The sequence below is a fragment of the Apteryx rowi genome, unplaced genomic scaffold, assembly GCF_003343035.1.
Source record: "Apteryx rowi isolate R43461 unplaced genomic scaffold, aptRow1 scaffold_108, whole genome shotgun sequence".
NCBI classification, from domain to species: Eukaryota; Metazoa; Chordata; class Aves; order Apterygiformes; family Apterygidae; genus Apteryx; species Apteryx rowi.
Genome location: NW_020447286.1, coordinates 261,656 through 281,031, shown reverse-complemented (window position 1 = coordinate 281,031; position 19,376 = coordinate 261,656).

Here is a 19,376-nt window from a genome sequence, read left to right as displayed (position 1 = left end):
TTTGGAAGAACACACTTCTTACTGAATGATGTGTGCATGAAATATGTTGGAAACCAACATGCTGTTCCGCAATGGGACTTCAGTTTTGATGGGAGCTTCTAGGACCTGCGCTAATACTGATAATAAATAACAGGAGCAAGCAAGCTTAGCTACACCACTGGTTTTGTTCATGTTAGAGTCGCAGAAACATCTCCAGGGAGGTGAAATACCTTCATGTTTTTCACTTCTTTGCTCTCTTCTGATATTGTGAGTTAATAATGATGCCCCTTTCAATAAGGAATTGGACTAAGTCCACCAATTCATTTCTCAAAACAATCTGCCTACAGTGACGGAGAAGAGCAAATCACCGCCAAATATTGGCTGATTTGTAACTGTTAACACAGAGATGAAGACCACCATATTTCATTCACCCCAGTCAGCATGATCCTCATTCCAAATTGAAAGGTCTTATATTTAAAAATGGAGAAAAAAAGAAGCAACCTACTGTGTTGTTTTTTTTTCTTCAGAAGGGATTTATTTTTCTAATACCCAAAACAATAACTAATTTCAATTAATTTTATGTAAAATGTATCTACAAGAGCCAAATCAATTAGATAGATAAGCTCCACAATGATTAATAAATATTCAGTATTTGTGTGGGTTTTGTTGCATATCATTCTGTGTTAGCAAGAGGATTTTTCTAACGAAATCTAGTTCCTCTGCCATTATTGATTTCCTTTATACCAAACCCACTTGAATCCTGGTCTTGCAAACCCCTGTTCATATCAATAGTGCCTAGATCTGAATGGCTTCCATATGAGGAAAGAGCAAATATACTAGAATTCTTAAGCCTGGGAAAGGGATGACTGATATGGAGAAATGACAGAGGGCTTTAAGTCATAAACTGTATGCAGAATGTGAATAGAAATTGAATATTCACTCCATTTCATAGTGCAAGAACTACCAGACATATAATGAAATCATTAAGGAGCGAGTTATAGACCAAAGGGGAGTACTTTTTTTCACACAACATATAATTACATCATAGAACTCATTGTCACAGGATTTCATGGAGGTCAGAAATATTCACAGATACAAAAAAGGACAGACTGATGGAGGGTACATCAACTGATGTTATTAAATACGATAAGTCAAAAAGAAATTCTGGATCAGGAAGTTTTGAAACCATTGATTTCTAGAAAACTTGCCAGACCCAGGCATTTTTATACATGCCTTTGTACTTTTTTCTTTGTCTAAGTGTCTGCTGCTGCCCACCCTCAGAGACAGGATGGTAGGCATGGTGGACCTTGGTCTGTTAGATCTTTCCCCTCTCCTCTTAGTGCCCCACAGGATGTGAGTCATCTCATCCACCAGCTTTAGACACCTACAATGCAAATGCCTGTGTGCAAGCTCCCTTCAGTCAGGCAGGAGCAATGGCCACTGCTGGAGTACAATTTGTCTGGACTGCTTCAGGCATCTATGTTAGGAAGGAGTGAATTGAGCTATAGAAGTACATATTTCTACCCACCAACTCTAAAGAAAATATAGACATCTGTCTCAAATGAAGGCATCTGTTCTGTAAGGTAGCTCAGATATATCTGAGTCCATTACTATAGACTTATGCAGATGAGGATGACAAATTTTCTTTTTCTCCTTCTCACCCTCACAGTTGTGCCTTATTTCATATTCAAGCCAGTGGAATAAGGTACTACTGAAAATCATAGAACACTATCTGTCTCAATATATTTTTCTTCATCAAAAGCATCAGAAAGAAGAGTCTATATTCTGGCCAGCTTTCTAGAAAACCTTTAAACATGGGCTTCAGTCCCACTGAAATGATAGTATTTAAAAATGTGTTTTAGATCTTTGCTAAATGGGGACCAGAGTGAAATACGGTAGAATGAAAGCCACCAAAATATCAGAGACATTGTAATATAGTAACAGCTCCATTAACAGCAAGTCTCTGTTGCAAGCAGAGCTGATCTGACAAAGAGAAGCAAAATGACTCTAGTATATAAAAAGGGTTCCACTGTGCTGTTAAATTCTGATATAAATTATTAAATCCCACAGAGATTTTTTAGATCAAAGGAACTTTGTACTTTCATTATGTAGCCACTTCTACAGAGAACAGAAATTGCCAAATATCCTGCAAGGCAGATCTGAAAATATGATCTTTCAGACCAATTCCAACTTCCCTGCTTTCCCCTCTATTTTTTGTACTGCATCCAAAAACTCTTCTGATGTGCAACATCCAGCTACAGAGTTAATGTATAATGGAAAAGTCTAAGGTGTGCTTCAAACACTGGTCCTGCAATTGCAGATCACTTTCTTGAAGTTAGTTTGGGAGGTACTATGAGACACAAACAGTCTTCTCCATGCATTTTTTAGAATGCATAGTTATTTTCTGTAATTATAAATTTAACCTTTTCCACATGTTCCTCTAAAAAGACATGTGCTGTAGCTTTAAAGATATAGTTGCAGAAATATATTTAAATCCTACAATTTTCATGACAAAAAAATCGATCTGCAGTTTTTTAACTTGTCAGCCCTCCAGGAACCAGAACTTTTCCAATGGAAAAATTATTCATTTGGGATATCTCAATGATCTGAATTATCAACATTACAACTGTAATTAAGGTGAAACATTTTTATACCTTGTGCTTACCAACTAATTCAGGAGGAAGACCTGACCAAAGCCAAGCTCATGGTCCCCTGCATTTACCCTACTAGGAGTAATTAAGCATAATTAAGCCCAGCACAGCTGCGCCTCAGGTCCTATTTGGCCATGTAAAGCTAAAGACTGTGTCATTTACACAGTTGTACACGCAGGTAGCATAAGTCACGGAACAGCTATAACACTGGAAAATCCTGCATCTGGCTGTGCCTATGAGCCCCAGCCAGCGTTCTCTGAGGATGGTGCTCGGTAACATCTTCAGTGTGTGGCCGGACTGTGTCACCCTATATTCTGAGGGGTTCCCTCAGTCCCCAAACTGAGTGTTTGCTATTCTGTACGAGACATAGATATAGATCAGGACACTTTTTGCACTTCCTGTTGAAGCTGGGTTGTTTTGTTTTGTTTTGTTTCCTTTTAAAGAAATTAGTACAGCTCTACAGGCCAGAGAGAGGGATTACACACCAAAACCAAACCAACCAAACAAAAAACCCCCTTTGGCACTGTGAGTAGGGAAAATCACTTGATAACAAGAAATTTTGACTTCTAGTCTAATTTTACTCATTTGCAGTTTCCTGGAAAACACAAAATAGGGCTTTGAGGAGGAAACAAAGCCTATGACTCCCCTTTTTCTTTAAAAACCCTAACCATTAAATTACACAGTTATGCCTTTTTTCTTTGAGATCTCTCACTCTCAGGGCAGTGTGTCTTGTATTCTTTTTCCCCACTGGAGATGTAGAAGATGCCTGTGCTCACCCCCATTATCCCTCCTAACAAAAATTCTGGTTGTCAGCCGCTCTCCTGGGAACTGGGAAATATGGGTCTGATCCCCTCTGCCTGAGGAAGGAGGGGAAACTCACTTCCTGTGTGAGTGACCTAAGTGTTACTTTATTGTATTAAAAGTGGCTTCTGCAATTAGCTACTCATCCTATGTTTGTACATTAAGATTTGCCTCAGCTGGATTTTGTAAGAGGCATCATCCCTTCATGCATTAGATGCTGCCCTAATGTGCCGTATCCCGTCTCTCAAAGGCTTAGATGGAAAAGTACCTTTTCTGCCTCAATCTTGATTAGCTTCACACAGGAAGTGGACACAGAGGTGTCAGTTCAGTGGCCTAGTGGATTCAAGGCATGCTGATCTGAGAAGCCCTGAGGTTTCCGAAACACTCACAAGAGACCTAATGGGATACCTCATCTTCCTAAAAGGCTCCAGATATATATATTTAGAAAACTGATATGATTTCTGAGTTTCTCAGATTAGCAACATTCCCAGCTGAAGCTGGAGCAGAAATGCAGCTCCAAATAGGGATTCACCATGTAAATGTGGGGCTTGGTGGCATCTGCATTAAGTTTATTTGTATTGCAGTTTTCAACTTGTGTACTTCAGCTTTGTTTAAATCCTAGCTCAAATACCTAAGACTGGATATAAGATAAGTCCCTTTTTGGATCTGAGCGTTACTTACTAAGCCAAACATTACAATTGCTTTGCATTGCTCAGCTGCATCACTTAAAGAACATATTCGGAAAGGAATTGTCTAGCAGGAACAAAAGTACCGGGTTGCATAAGTCTGTGCAGGGCTGACGGTTCACTGAAGAGGGATGGAGCCAAGATTCTGCCAAAATCTTACGCTTCATGCTTTAGTTACCCCGAGCTTAGATTCACAGATCCAGAAGGTCATAAAGGGCCAAGGGACAATCTTAAACATAAGTTCCTTTATATTCCTCTACAGCGCCACAAATTTTAAACTTGCCTTATGACATTTGGCACATCTTGCTGTTTCCTACAATACAGAGGGTCTGTTCTTTCAGTATTATATAAAATTACTAGTCTGCTTAAGCATGTGAACCTGTAATGCCTGAGAATCATCCTTGCTTATCTAAAAAGTTATTTAGAAACCTACATGTCTTCACCTAAATAATACTTTCAGAAGTCAATCCTTATATTTATTCAAGGCACTGAACTTGCAGAACAAAAATTTCTAAACTGGGAATGCTGGCATTTCTGCGACCAGGAGTGGAGACTGGTTTGCAAACCTGACTGGAGTTTTGATTTGCTTCAGTGCCATACAACAGTTTGGCTTTAAAAGTATCAAATTGCTTTTTTAGTACATTTAATTAAACTTCTGAGACTGATTGGCAAGCTTAAATTCCACTTGTTGCAATCAACAGCATGGTGATTATTTATAATTTTGTGAAGATTGCTTCCATCTGTACTTCAGAGCAATTAGGGAGCTTATTCATAATTCATTAATTTTAGACATGTACATAAAACATGAATCTACGCTCTAACTTTACTTTGCATTGTACTGTTTAAAGACACTTAAGAATACCTGATAATTAACTGTGCTTAAACAAACTAACTAGTTTTATAAGTAGAATTAAACTTAGCAGCCAGCATCAGAATCTAGTCTCACTAGTCTGGGCTTTGTGCTTGGTTTTGCAGCATATAAGCAGCACAGTGTTTTTTCAAAGACAGCCATTCCCTCTGGTCCTTTTGTGCTTTTGTCCTTGAATCAATTTCTAAGTATTAGAGATTAGGATGAGACTAACCCCCACATGTAGGGAAAGGAAGAAAAAGGAGAAGAGTAGATTAACCCTTCTTTTTCTCCTGTTTGGGAATTCTTACAGCTTTTCAAGACTCCCCATACTAGAGACAATCAGCAGGAGAACTTGGGGGACTATGCGTCTAATCCAGTTTAGTATTTTCTATGTTCTTAGATGAGTAATTCCAGTTACAATGCAGAGATGATCCATATTAAACAGTAAGCACATGTGTTGCTGCAGTTAAACACTGGAAGTTATAGGCGAATGGCAATGTAGGAGAAAAAATAAGAAATACTGGACAAGATGAATTAAGTCAATTTTGTAATCTAGTCAGGGATTTAAAAACATCACCTTGTGATCCACATAATAGCTAGAGTATCTTTGAAATATCTTATTGCCTTCAGTGCACTTTGTCTGTAGTTATCTTCAGAAAAATAAATCAGATGGTGTGCAAAATGTAAAGAACAAGCACATCAGTCAAGGTTCAAGTAAGCTGCAAGAGACATAAATGTCAGCCATTATTAGACATTTTGTCTATGCTAGTGTAAGTTCTTCACTAGATGCTCTTATATCTGCTTGCAAAGAACAATGTATAAATTGGCAGAAAACATATCAAAGTGCATGAAGAAAGCAATGACAAAAGTTGTAAGTAATCGACTTAGGCTTTGTTATGTTTTCCTTAGTGTTCTCTGTCACGTTACAGAATTAGTGGCACCAGCTAAATCCTTCTCATCCCTCACCTTGCAGATCTACTATGTGCTTGATTTGGGTAGTCTGAATTAGTCTAGTAAGGGACTTGTGCATCTGTACATCTTTCTTAAAGCTAACTGTAAACAAAGAAGGAAATTTGGCACTTTCTTACTTTGCTGAATCAGTGTCAGGACACAAGTTAAGATAGGTGTTAGGGCAGATATTGCAGGTGAGCATCTAGAGGTGGTCACAGCTGGTGACACTGAACAAGCCCAGAGGCTTCAAAAGACCCCAGTTCAGAAAGGGGAATAAATTCTGCACGGACTGATCCATGTCAAATGTGTGTGTTGGAGAAAAACTTTCAAATCTTTACCACCATTCCTTTCAACCTCATTAGAAATACAAATTTCTACCATGGTTTTATGTTACCACTGTGTTTGCTCACTGTACCCTAGAAAGATTAAATCTCATCTTTAACTAAGTCAGAAGCTTGAGTTTTAGTAAAATTTACCTCTCATGAAATTTGTGCCTATCCTTGAGGCACAACCTGTAAGTTTGGAATTTTAATAATTTTTAAAATGTCAAGATCCTACACTATCACATACTGAGGAAGCAGATGTCCAGAACTTTCTTTCTAGATATTAACATGATCTCTGTTGTGATCTATTCAACTTGTCTTCAATATGAGTGAAACATATCATTTGTTTTCACAGGGTAGACTAACAGCACAAATGAGGTTCTTATGATCTATCTATTCTATACAATAGAATACCAAATATGTCAAAATATTTAAACTTAATCGGATGTGGGCCCTTATCCAAATCCAAATCATTGCTAAACTTTTGGAAAGTATTGGAGAGCATTTGGAATACTTTGGAAAGTATTCATGCTTTATCTCTCCTTAGCTCCAAATTCAGTCTAAATCTTTATCTGAACTCAGCCCATCACACACATCTTTGAGTTTAACAGAATACAGAAATGAATACTGAGATTATTTGCTGGTATAAATCAGAATAGTGTTATAGACTGAGCAAGGTTTCAAAGCATACCTCAGACAACTCAACAAAATGATTATATGTCAAAACACACTATTATTTTATACTGTATACTTTATACTGTTATTTTATATTACTTTATACTGGTTGAATAGCTGATATTTTGTATGAAAAAAATTATTTGGCCACAAATTCTAATTGAAAAGATTTATTAGATCGCTTCCTATAGATTAAAATATAAAAAAAAGATGCATAAGGGTTATTAAGTATACAATACAATTTTTTGGCACTTCAGTATTGCAAATTGGTCTCAAATTTGGAGAAAATCAGAAAATTCATATAAATTAAATTTGGAGCTAGAAAAATTGATTACAGAGATGGACTGAAATAATTAAATTTGCACAGCTTGTACAGATCATTGCAAAGCAAATTAGACTCACTTTCCAACAGTTGGAAATCATTAACACTGCACAAAACAAATTGTTTTGTGTTGTGTTAGGAGGTAATCTTTAGGAATGACCTGTATTAATTTGAAAACAGAGATTTTAGATGAAAAACAATAACTGGACCACAAGTTCATAGTGTATCATCTGAAAAATTCTAGCTTGATCCAACAGTGAATGATATACTGCTGAGAATAACTTCTCATTGGTAGCAAACCAAAATAGATACTGTTCTGGAACACGTCATCTCTTTTTCTGATTTCTGCTATCCTCCTGGTCACACAGAGCAAACTCTCTATCTGGCTACTACTCCAGTAGTCCCCTGAGTACTGTAGGTCAAGTACATGTTTCTCCTCGTTTCTCTACAGCCATAGTTGCATGTTAGCTATAATATGTGGTTATACAACCCAAGTGATATAACATAAAATGGCAGTTACTGTTTGGAGCTGCATAAAGTCAATGGGTCAAGGCACAATTTCTTTTCCATGTAATTTCTTGGCTGCCACAATTGTATATTTTCTCTGGCTGCTACATAACCTGGACATACTGATTTAATGACTTTTCCTAAAAGCAAAACCCACTGTTATATTCAGAAAAATGGCTATATATTCAAAGTTTCCTTACATCAATATTATGACAGTACCCACATTGCTTTATAACCCCATGCTGACAAGCCATTAACTTTGTTTACATTAGAGCATGGCTTAAGACAGAATTTGGAGTTGGATTTCAAACACCCCAATATCCACAGATGTTAGGAGAGGGGTCCTTGGTTTAGCTTATGGAAGAACAGTACAAAATTTGGGTCTGGATCTAAGTTTAGATTTTGAATTTATGCCAGTTTTGAGGTGTTTTGTGTCAGAAGATAAAAATTTTATGGTGTTCTTTCAGAATACGGGTGTCATATTTAAAGGCATTCTCTGTTCTTGAGTGACAATGCAGAGGGGGTAAATGTCTGTTAAACAGGGGGAAGGCTATGGGCTTCATACCTCATTTATCAGCCTGTTCTATGTGTTTTAAGGAAAAAAAAAGTTTATTTGATTTTAGCTAGCTTTCTCTTGATATCCCACATTGTGATAAGGGTTAAGGGCTGTACAAGCCATTTGGCTTCAGTTTCTGGTCCTGGCACAGATGTTCCTCTGAGACACTGGCAAGCTACACCATGATGCCTAGTCTCATGAGTGGAAGAAGAATACTACTACTCTTACAGCTCCCTCCAGCCGAGTAAAGACAGACGTTTACAATTGTCCTTGCCTACAGAGAGAAGTGCTACAGAACAAGACTCTTATCATCAGCATGTCTACACTGTGAAACCAAGCAAGGTCCAGGCAGCTCTTTCTCTCAGCAGGGTTTCTTAGCTCAGGCTCACCACCATGTGTACGTGGCTAGACTGCTTTCAGGCACAAGCTGGCTTGCAATCTGTCCGCTCTGCCCCAGGCTTAAGGCGGGCAGAGCTAACTTGGTTTGTCTGCAACTACTGGCATAGATATGCCTTTAAATGAGCTCCAGGAGTAGCATAAATGCAGTTCTAAGCCCTGTGCAAACTCTCATTTCTCTTTACAGTGTTTCAACCAAGAAGCATAATTTAAAAAAAAAAAAAAAGGAAAGAAAACAACAGAAAAACCCACAGATACATTTATATGAGTAGGATTTTTCTGTTTTTTTTTTTCTATTATAGAAAAAGCAGGACTCGGTAACGAGTGTCAAGCATGTGTTCATATCAGGATAGGCCCCAAACAAAGCACTGCAGTTCTTTCACAGAGAAAATAAACAGTGACATTTTGTATTTCTCACTTTGAAAAGCAGGTCCATCATATGTCCAATGGCTTCACTTCAAAGACATCCCTCATGGGCCTTTTTCATGTGGCTACATGTGTGGTATTAAAGAGATGAATAGGCTAGCTCCTAAGAAGTGGGACATAGTGCATTAAAATCTACTCTGCGAACATGGATTTGTGAAAGATCAGAAGACTTTATAAAGTAAATAATACATATTTCACAAATATATGCATTGTACAGACTCTATTTACCAAGAAACTTGAAACGTCTGTCTTGAAAATGTTCCAGTTTCTCAAATAATCTGGTTATCAGGTTTTAAACAAGACCCAATTTATATGACACTGACAAAAATGGCCTAAATATATCTTTTTCAGAAGGAGCAGGATGGTAACAGGAAATACACTTTATAAAGCTATTTACAAACACCCCTTTAATGGCCAAGTCGTTCCAAGTAATCTGGAAAAAAAGACAAAGTCATCTCATTTGGAAAGGTGCTTGAAATGCACACATGCATTAATCTCTTTTAAAACAGGTCTACCTGATGGACAGCAATGTAACACCGAGACAGCCCAAGAAGCTCTAAAGCACCTAGCTCAGGTCGTGGAAGCGGCCAGTAATCTGTGCTGAGGGACATGGGTGCCAGAGTCAGATTTCTTCCTGTAACCAAGCCAGATCTGTCCCAGCTAACCATTTGGTCAAAATAAGGATAGTCTGCTTTTTTTTTTTCCATTTTCTATTAAAAATTGGAGTAAAAATTTGAGCAATAACGATGCTGAGTCTACGTCTGTGTGTGTGCATATTGACACTTCCTCTGATTTCTTTTCACTGCTCTCAGTGGTTATAGTTAAACCTGGATATTTTTCTTCATCAGGTAGTAAAATCACGCCAAATGTGCAGTTTCTGTGGAGTTAAAATGTGTACATTTGTTAAAATAATCTGTTATTTTACATATTTTAGCAGCAACAAGGAAAGGAGAAAGGAAATGGGAGATGGGGGACATATGGACAGATTTTTGAATTATCATAATACTTTTTTTGCAATATTCTCTCAATGAAATAACACTACTCCAAGATATTTTGCTTGGAAACAAAATAAAATTGAAGAAAAAATACTTAAAAAACTTTAATAACTTAAATATAGAAGCTGTTTTTAGTTGAAAATAAAAGTACACCTCCCACCTCAAAAAACACTAACAACAGATTGACCTAAAATTTCATTTTTCACTTTGTTGTACTAACATATTTTTGCAATCATGTCTGTTTTGGTGAGACTTTAGCCAGTTTTCCTCCTTTTCACTTCTCTTTTGATTTTCAGTTATCCTACCAAACCACCAAATCAGTTATTCAGACTCATGTTCATTCAGGCTCAATTGACTAAGAAACAGATCAACAGCAAAATCAGAAGCAATGTCTCTATCCAGTGCTTGCCTTCCTAATAATAATAAACAGGGTTATTTTTCATGGTGATTATTATGCATAGGGTATGGGCAGCAGGGAGGTTGTAGGTTTTAGTTTTGGCATATTTTCATAGAAACTGGATTTAGTACTTCACAGTTTCTCATAAATCTAATGTTTGGGGGCAGAAATTATGTCACTTTGTTACAATACCGTAAAGTGTAAGCACATGATCTAAGTTAGGTGCCCAGGCACTTGGGATGGTCGAAGAAGGAAAAGAGGCACCATGAGGCAGTTTCTTACCCCATTCTAAGAGAGCTGCTCCTCGGCTGACTTTCTCATAGACAGATTCTGCACCAAATTTATGCGAGATGAAATGCGGTCTTAAGGGTAAAGCTCTCTGTTCCTTAATCACTTCTGATTATCAGGCTCTTGAGTATAACACCACATGTCTTTAACTGGCTAATCTAATCCATGCTGTGCAACTGCACTGATTCACAGTAGCTGAGGATCTGACTCACTCTCCTTCACTTATGTTAAAAACCTCCGTGCCCTGTATCTTTGAACAACTGCAAGTATGACATAATTTTATTTCTCTGGAACAGCTGAAGTTTCTTTTCTGCTTGGAACACTAACTCTTCAAATACTTTGCTGCTCCATTTGGGATTATGGACGACACACAGGGATCATTTATCACTTTAATAATTCATCCTAATACTTGTCCAGGAAAAGCTGATAGTTCTAGTGCTAACTCACTGAAGTTGCATTTGCATGTCATGTGCTCTTTAGTTAACCCTTGGCAGGAATCTCCTAAATGAGTGGAGGAATAGTATTTAGAATTGGGCCACCTTTATAAAGTACTTAGATGATATTTCTGTGTCTCCAACAGCTTCCAGACAGACAGCTCAAGAAAGCTCGTGTTGCTATTGTCATGTTACCAAATCAGCAAACATATCACTTAAGTGTCAGGTGGTAAATTCCTAACTGTCACAACCTAAAAAAGGAGTTTCCAAACAGCTTTATCAAAGTTATAGTGGCACTGTGCTCAGAGCCAAAATAGGACTCAAACTTCTGCAAACTTCTGGTACATCACTGTGTCCCTAAACTTCTTTTTTTTCTTTGAAAAGTCATTTTTAACGTCATGGTCATAAGAAATATAGGATTTATGGTGCAAAGAGTTAAGAAAGAAACATAATCTTAAGAAAGAAAAGGTCATATTTTCATAATGCTATAATAGTCCAAATCTTAATAAATTCCATCTGGATTTTTGGAAAAAAATATATCACCATTAAAACTCAAAATAGCCTGATAGAAAGACTGGACTATGGGGTGTTATTGAAAACACAGCTTAACAGCTGGGGACCAGTTTTGATCTCTGCTATGATATATGACATTTATTGACCTGCACGGTAGCCCTTGTTCAACTCTACACAATAAAACACACCTGGGTGCCTGATAGTCAGCTATGTCCTCAGGCACACAAGCCAATTTCCCCAAAATGTTTGTTTGTCTCCCTGATGAGGTACTTTTCAGAGAAGTATGCAAGTACACAGACAATTCCACAGAAAATTCAATTTTCCCTTCTAATAAGTGCATTTTCCTGAAAGTAGAAGTTGACATATTTAAAGTATGAGATTGATTATTTGCAAATGTTTAAGGAACAAACTATAGAATGCTGCATTTCTAAAGTAAAACATGCTTGATAGTTGTCTCCTATATATGTGTATACATATAAAAGCGCATAAATACATAGAGTCAATGGTTAAAAAAATAACCTTTTTTAAACTAGCATGTCACTAGGAAAATAGACTTGTGTGCTGTCATACACATTACAGAATTAAGTACTTAGCATTAAATGAAAAAATCCACTATGTTTCAAAGAAGTGAGAAATACATTTCATTTCCAGTTGTTAAAAGTGGAAAACTGTCACTAATTTAAATCTTTCAGTCTAATGTTAGCCTTTCTTACATTTATCCCTCTGGCTTAACTTATGATTCAGTTTGGTGACTTTATCGCTTAATTTATGCTTTCATTAATTACACAGTTATGTAGTTATCATGGGCCAGATTTAACAGAGACGTAAACCAGTGTAATCAGTAGCATTATAGCAGCTTGTATTTGGCTGCTTGTGATTGTAGTAAAGGTTGCCCTCAAAGTAGGTTTAAGCAAAGCCTGCTAGCCAAAATACATATTTTTCTAGGACTGGTGCTAAAAAAATAAGGAAGCTCCAGTCTGGAAATGTTTTTATTTCTGCATACGTTTGGCATGTCTTTCCTTCTACCTTCTCTCCCTCTGAAAATTATCGCTGCATATCATCTCAGAACAGAACATAAAAACAGTTCAAGCATATTTGAATATATAATATGTAGCCATTGGAACAAAAGTGGGATGTACAATGTTCTGTATTCTCCGTGTCTTTTTCTTCTCTAAATGCACGTTTTCAGGAAATAATTATGAGGATAAATTCATAGCCACATTCTTTTAGTAATTATCCAGTGTAAACTCCATTGACTTCAAGTGGGCTGATTGAACTGAAAACAAGTTTTAGTGCATAAAATATCAGAATACTATATGAAAAGTAACACATATATGTAGGGAACATAGTTTTCTTCCTTCTACTGAAATTCCTTTTGAAGAAAGGGGTGCACTCTTTAGGAAATAAAAATTTCACAAGAACTGAGAAGAACCAGAGAAGTCTGAATTCTCATCTTGATTTTGCTACTAACCTTTGGACAAGCCAGAAGAGCCAAAATCCAAATCTAACTTTTAAGTTACATTTTTTAAGTCTGAGGATGTCTGTTTTAATTTTCATCTTCTGTTGCTGTCTCTTACTCTCCTTTTCAGAAGTATCAAAAGCACGAAAAAGACTGAGAGTTGTTTCCAGCAGTCTTGAAAGAAAATATGCAATTAATACTAGCCCTAGGACCAAATCTCCAGCCAGGGCACAATGAGGAAGATCCTCTGCCAATAGAGCTGTACTGATTCACACGGACTAAAAGCTGGACCTTCTCTGAGCACTCCACAACGACCTGGTGAGAGATCGATCGTGTGAGTTTGTTCTGCCATGTTTGATGCAAATAACTGTGCATATGTCAAACACATTGGATTAGTATGTGCCCTCACTGCTGTCTCCACTGAAATAGCTCCCACTGGTTTTAATGGGAATTGTGCATATTAGGTCTGAATACTACACTGTTGCCAGTAAACGTAGTAGAAATGGGTCAGACTACAGTAGTGCCTGATATAAATCCTGCAACCATTTCCCATCCGTCAGCATCTTTTTTATCTATCAGATAGTGTTTTTACTTTCAAATATTTCTGGATAACATACAACTGTCAAATTCTGATCACTTAAAACTGTCACATAGCAATGTTTCTATTGACAGGATGATAGAATTTAAGATAAAGATAGCAAGTTAATGTAAACTTTTACAGAATAACCACAGCTACTCCAAGAATATGAAAACTTGCCATGAATTTGCATGTGAGAGTTCTTGAACAGTTCATCCCAAGTGTAAAATTTCATCCAATTTATGTAAATAAAATTCAGGAAAAAAAATCATACCTAGACTGTTTGATTTCTGTTAAGGGAGGACTTATAAATAATTCTTTATTCTGCCTTTAGAATTCTCCTGAGGGAAGTAGGCAGCTCAATTCCTCACTAGAAGCTTCTCACTGGAAAGAATGCCATGAATTTGAATAGGTTTAGGATAAAATACCTTGTGTCTTGGTCGTGTGTCTCAGAAAAGAAAAATGTGGGCTCTCCAAAGCAGAAATAAACTTTCCATTTCCTTATCAGTTTGTGGATCCATTTGTTTCAGGGTAATTGTTATGGGAACCAAAACTAGAGTTGACACAGAAGAAGAGGGACCCAAACAAGCTAATAATGTCAATGAAATGAAAGAAGAGAAGAGAAGAGAAGAGAAGAGAAGAGAAGAGACGAGACGAGACGAGACGAGACCAAGAGACAGCTGTAGCAATAGGCCCCCTCCTAGAAAAGAGAATTACTTTGAAGGAAAAGGTTACACAATAAATAAATACACTCTGTGACCTCAAGGGCTCCTTGTATATATGGAAAAAAATTAACAAGAATCAAAAAGTTTGTTTTGATATCAGTGGATGGTCATCACTAATAAAAAACATCCTGTGAATCCAGACTTCAGCCACCTTTGAGGAAGAAAGGGCTTAGAAATCTGTATTTATTTATTTTTTTCTTCCAAGGATGAAAAAATAGTGATGGAGCTTGGAGATCCAAAAAGACATTGCAGAAAATAGTAGAACCTTTTTGGTGCTTTTGCAGAGGCAGTGGAATAGGAAAATGAATGAATGAATAGATGGCTTTAAAATTAAGCTCTGTAGTGACTCAGATGGAAAGTCAAATACTGAAACTCAAAAGTCAGTGGATGATTTGGAAAAATATGGAACGATAGTTAGAAGCCAATAGTATTTGCCAACTGTTTACAGGAAACGTTGTGGCAGAGCTTACAATAGCACTCAGATTTCCTTCTTTACTTACCTGAGCATTCTTCCCATCACCTTTTCCACTGCCTCACTCTGCTCCTTTCCTCTGAGGTTCCCTCTGTGTTACTGACTTGAAAGCTGCTGAAGTGCCGCAGCCAGCAGAGGTATTACACCCAGTAGGCTGCTCCTAAATTGGGTGAGGAGCCACTTTGGCATCTAGGGATAAAGGGAATAGAATAGCTTTATAGAACCATCCTCACCATCCCACATCTCATTTGCAACGAGTCCAAGGTGGGCTTGGATGAAACATTAACACATAGGGCATGATTCTTAGCTTGTGTATGTTGGCAAAGGCCTGATGAAGTCAATGGTTCAATAATGATTTAAACCAGCTGAGTATCTGACTGGGTTTTTAGTTTGTCTACCTTAGCTTGTACGTGGCTTAATCATGATGTGTGGCATACCAATAAAGACCTCCACATGTCTCAGATGGACTGTGTTAGCCAGACAAGGAGACAACAGTCTGATGATTGCCCAAATGCAAACTCAGGTTCTCAAGGAACCTGTACATTTAAGGCCAACCTCACTTCTATTGTGCACTGATTGTCTTTTAGTTCCTTTTTTACTTCATGCACATACACTAAAGAAGCAATGCTTGAAAAGTTTATCTCCGCTTATTAGATTCCTGTGCCATTTGTGATATTTTCTGACTTCATCCAAATAGTTTTCCCAACTACCTTGGCAGATTTCTGCAACAGAAGAGTCATGTTCTTCTAATCCAGGAACTACTTGTTTACTGCTAAATTAATTTACTGTCATTCTGGAAACATTTTCACCCTCTTGAGATGGCTGCCTCAGACCAGGAGAAAGAACCAGTGATTTGCTAATGATACAGCACATAACATTCTTTTTTGTTGATCTTTACCTTGTAAGATGTATTATAGCTGTAGCACTTGATGTAGCAGTATTATTTAATGCAAAATGAATTATACCAGGCAGACTTATGTTATTCACTTTAATGAGGATCAGGAGATTTACATTGGGATTAATTATGCTTTTGCTGTAAATTGCCACTGAATATTCTTCAAAGCATTGTGCAAATATATTCAGAATATGCAGGTAAGTAGGATTAGTGTCATCCTACAGGTAAGTAAACAGACGCAGGGCAGGGAGCCTGAGCTAGTGAAGGGATCAGACACCCCAAGGTTAGGCACCTTCTGTCTAATTTCCAGAAGCTGGACAGCTTCTAGGTGCTTGGCCCCAGGAGCTGGATTGCTGTGCCCTGAGTTTGCTACCAAGTCTGTATGCAGAGCACGGGGAGAGTGAGGTGTCCCGTTAGAGCAATCCAGAACCTGCGCCATAAGAGCAAAGCACCTAAGACCCTCTCATCAAAAACATTCAGCACAAGTGTGGACCTGAATGCCACTCCTTCACCAACCAGGCTAAGGTATCAGTCAGAGCCAGGATGGAGGTGCTTTATATTCACCTAAGATTACAGATCCATAAAAATACTATTATAAAAAAAAAAAAAGCAAAAAGCTCAGCTCTTTAAAATTGTGCTATGCCAGTGTTATGCCAGCTTTTTCATAACAGCTGAGTGTTCAGAGAACTCTGCAACAGAAGGGAGGACCTCATGGCTTTACACTTTCTTTCACCTTTCACCTCAGAGGATTCAAACTTACATCTGAGTTCAGTTTCCTGATCTGTTAGCTGTTTATGAAGTTTATATTAAACAGTCATCAGGATAAAAAAAATAGAAATAACCGCAAAGAAGAGATTAGAAACTAGGTTTTTACCACTCCCCAAACTGCTGTTATGCAAAGAAAGCTTCATTTTGCTTGTGTTTGTCTTTAGTCTGTGAATTGCACACCGGGCCAACCGGAAAAAGAGAGTTAACCCCTTCCCAAGAGCTAATCTTCTTTGTGGGCCAGTCTCCTGGAAGGAAGGGAGATTTTAATCAGTAAAGGTAAAGCAACCCACAACCCAGGTTACTTGCTTGTTAAGCAAGCAGTTTGACCCTGGGTGGTAGGTATCGTCACCACCATCTCAGAAGTGCTTTAAAAGGAAGATCCATGCCTGCTGAATTCAAGAGGTCAAGATGTTTTGGGCTCTGTTTTCTGTATTTCATTTAGAAACTGCTTAGTGCAAAATGCTTAAACAGGGACCAAAACAGGATACAAAATAAAATTCTTCGTTTTCAGCTGGATGACCAAAATTCTTGGGTAGCTCTTAGGGTTTTGCTTGCTAATCCCATAAATCTTCCATTCCTTTGCTTAAAGACACAGTTCTAAAAGGAGGGATGCAGCAGTGTCTGTCTATTCCCAACTCAGCTGAGGATTTGGGAAACTTTCCTAGGATGGAGCATTTCTGAATTTGAACCCTTTCAGACTGAACAGGAAATGAAACCTGGCTCTGCAGATTCTGGAGACAGTGCTCTAACCATTCAGCTATGACACAGAAGGTGATTGATATCTTTCTGGGAGTCACATGTTAAAAGAAAATAAGGGCAAAAACTGAATGTGACCAGGAGCCTAACTCTGATGGCTCAGCTTGTCAGAAAATGTATGTGCGGGAACATGCCTTTTTCTGGATCACGGTTAGCAAACAACTGTGCTCAGTCCTGTCAAAATAAACAAGTCAGAGAATGTGTTTTAAAGTTATAGTAAAAAAAAGAAAATGTCTTTAAAATAAGACACAATAAGGATTTTGTGTTACCTGGTGCTACTTATCAATCATGCTTTTAAGAATCCTAATTCTGCTTTAGAGTGCAAATTCCTTCACCAGAGCCTTTTTTTTTCCCTTTCCACCTTCAAGGTCTGATTTACCGTTACCCCTTTTCCTTTTGCTTGAAGAAAGCAGAAAAAAATGTTTCATTTGGATGCAAATGCTTGCATGAGGCTCAGGCTAACAGTGAAACAGGACAAGAGAAGTAATTTATGTAATAATATACAAGAATTAAATAGTAAAGGAACCACCTTATACACCTGGAATTCGTACATATATAAACAATACTGGTCAAAATTTCACTGTGCTTCAGGGAGACAAGGTCAACACTTTTAAAAATGCAGCCAACTACATAGCTGTGAAATTGTGTAAACAGGCACCATTTTTTAAAAATCTGGCATTCCTGTGTAAACAGATGAATCACATTTTTCACAAGAAAAGACGTTTTGTTGTCACATTGGAAGCAGAGAGAAAACTGTTTTTCCTTTCCAGCCTTTAAAGGATCACATGTACCTGTTGTTAGGGAAACAAAAAGAATCACAGAATCACAGAATAGCTGGGGTTGGAAGGGACCTCTGGTATTGTTTGGTCCAACCCCCTGCTGAAGCAGGGTCACCTAGAGCGACTTGCCCAGGATGATCCAATCGGGTTTTGAATGGCTCCAAGGATGGAGACCCAACAGTCTCTCTGGGCAGCCTGTTCCTGTGCGATCACCCTTATAATAGGCTTTTTCTTATGTTCAGATGGGATTTCCTGTGTTTCAGTTTGTGCCCGTTGCCTCGCGTCCTGTCACTAGGCACCACTGAGAAGAGTCTGGCTCCATTTTCCTTACACCCTCCCATCAGATATTATAAACTTTGATAAGATCTCCCCTGAGCTTTCTCTTTTCTAGGCTAAGCAGTGCCAGGTCTATCAACTTCTCCTCATATGACAGATGCTCCAGTCCCTTAATCATCTTTGTGGCCCTTCGCTGGACTTGCTCCAGTAAGTCCATGTCTTTCTTGTAGTGGGGAGCCTAGAACTGGGCACAGTACTCCAGATGCGGCCTCACCATCCAGAGGCCCCTCACCTCTGCTGAGTAGAGGGGCAGGATCATCTCCCTCGACCTGCTGGCAATGCTCTGCCTAATGCAGCCCAGGGTACCATTGGCCTTTTTGGCCACAAGGGCGCATTGCTGGCTGATGGCCATTTTATTGTCCACCAGGACTCTCAGGTCTTTTCTGCAGAGCTGTTCTCAAGCCAGTCAATCCCCAGCCTGTACTGATACCTGGGGTTATTCCTCCCCAGGTATAGGTGGGAGCCAGTCCTTTGAAAATTGCCTGCTGAACATTGTAGGACTTCAGTGGCTGAAGAAAATACAATGTACAAGAGACTTAACATTTTGGCTCATAAAGGAAGTGGTTATACAGTAGACAGTTCTTTGGTGGGAGAATTACAAAATTGCTTTATTTCAGAGAAATGGAAAAATTATTGTAACTAAACAACTACTAGTCCAGTTACAGCCACTCCAATTTTAAGATCCCAGTGAGTGAAATGCTGGGACATTAGACTAATAGGGGAGATTGTCTGATCCTTAAGTCAAACGTTTATTTGGAATGCTATCCATTTCTTGTAAAGAAATTATCCAAAGTTTTCAACTATACTTAATAAATAACTGAAACTTGGCAGATTTGACTGCACATGCAAGTGCTATCAT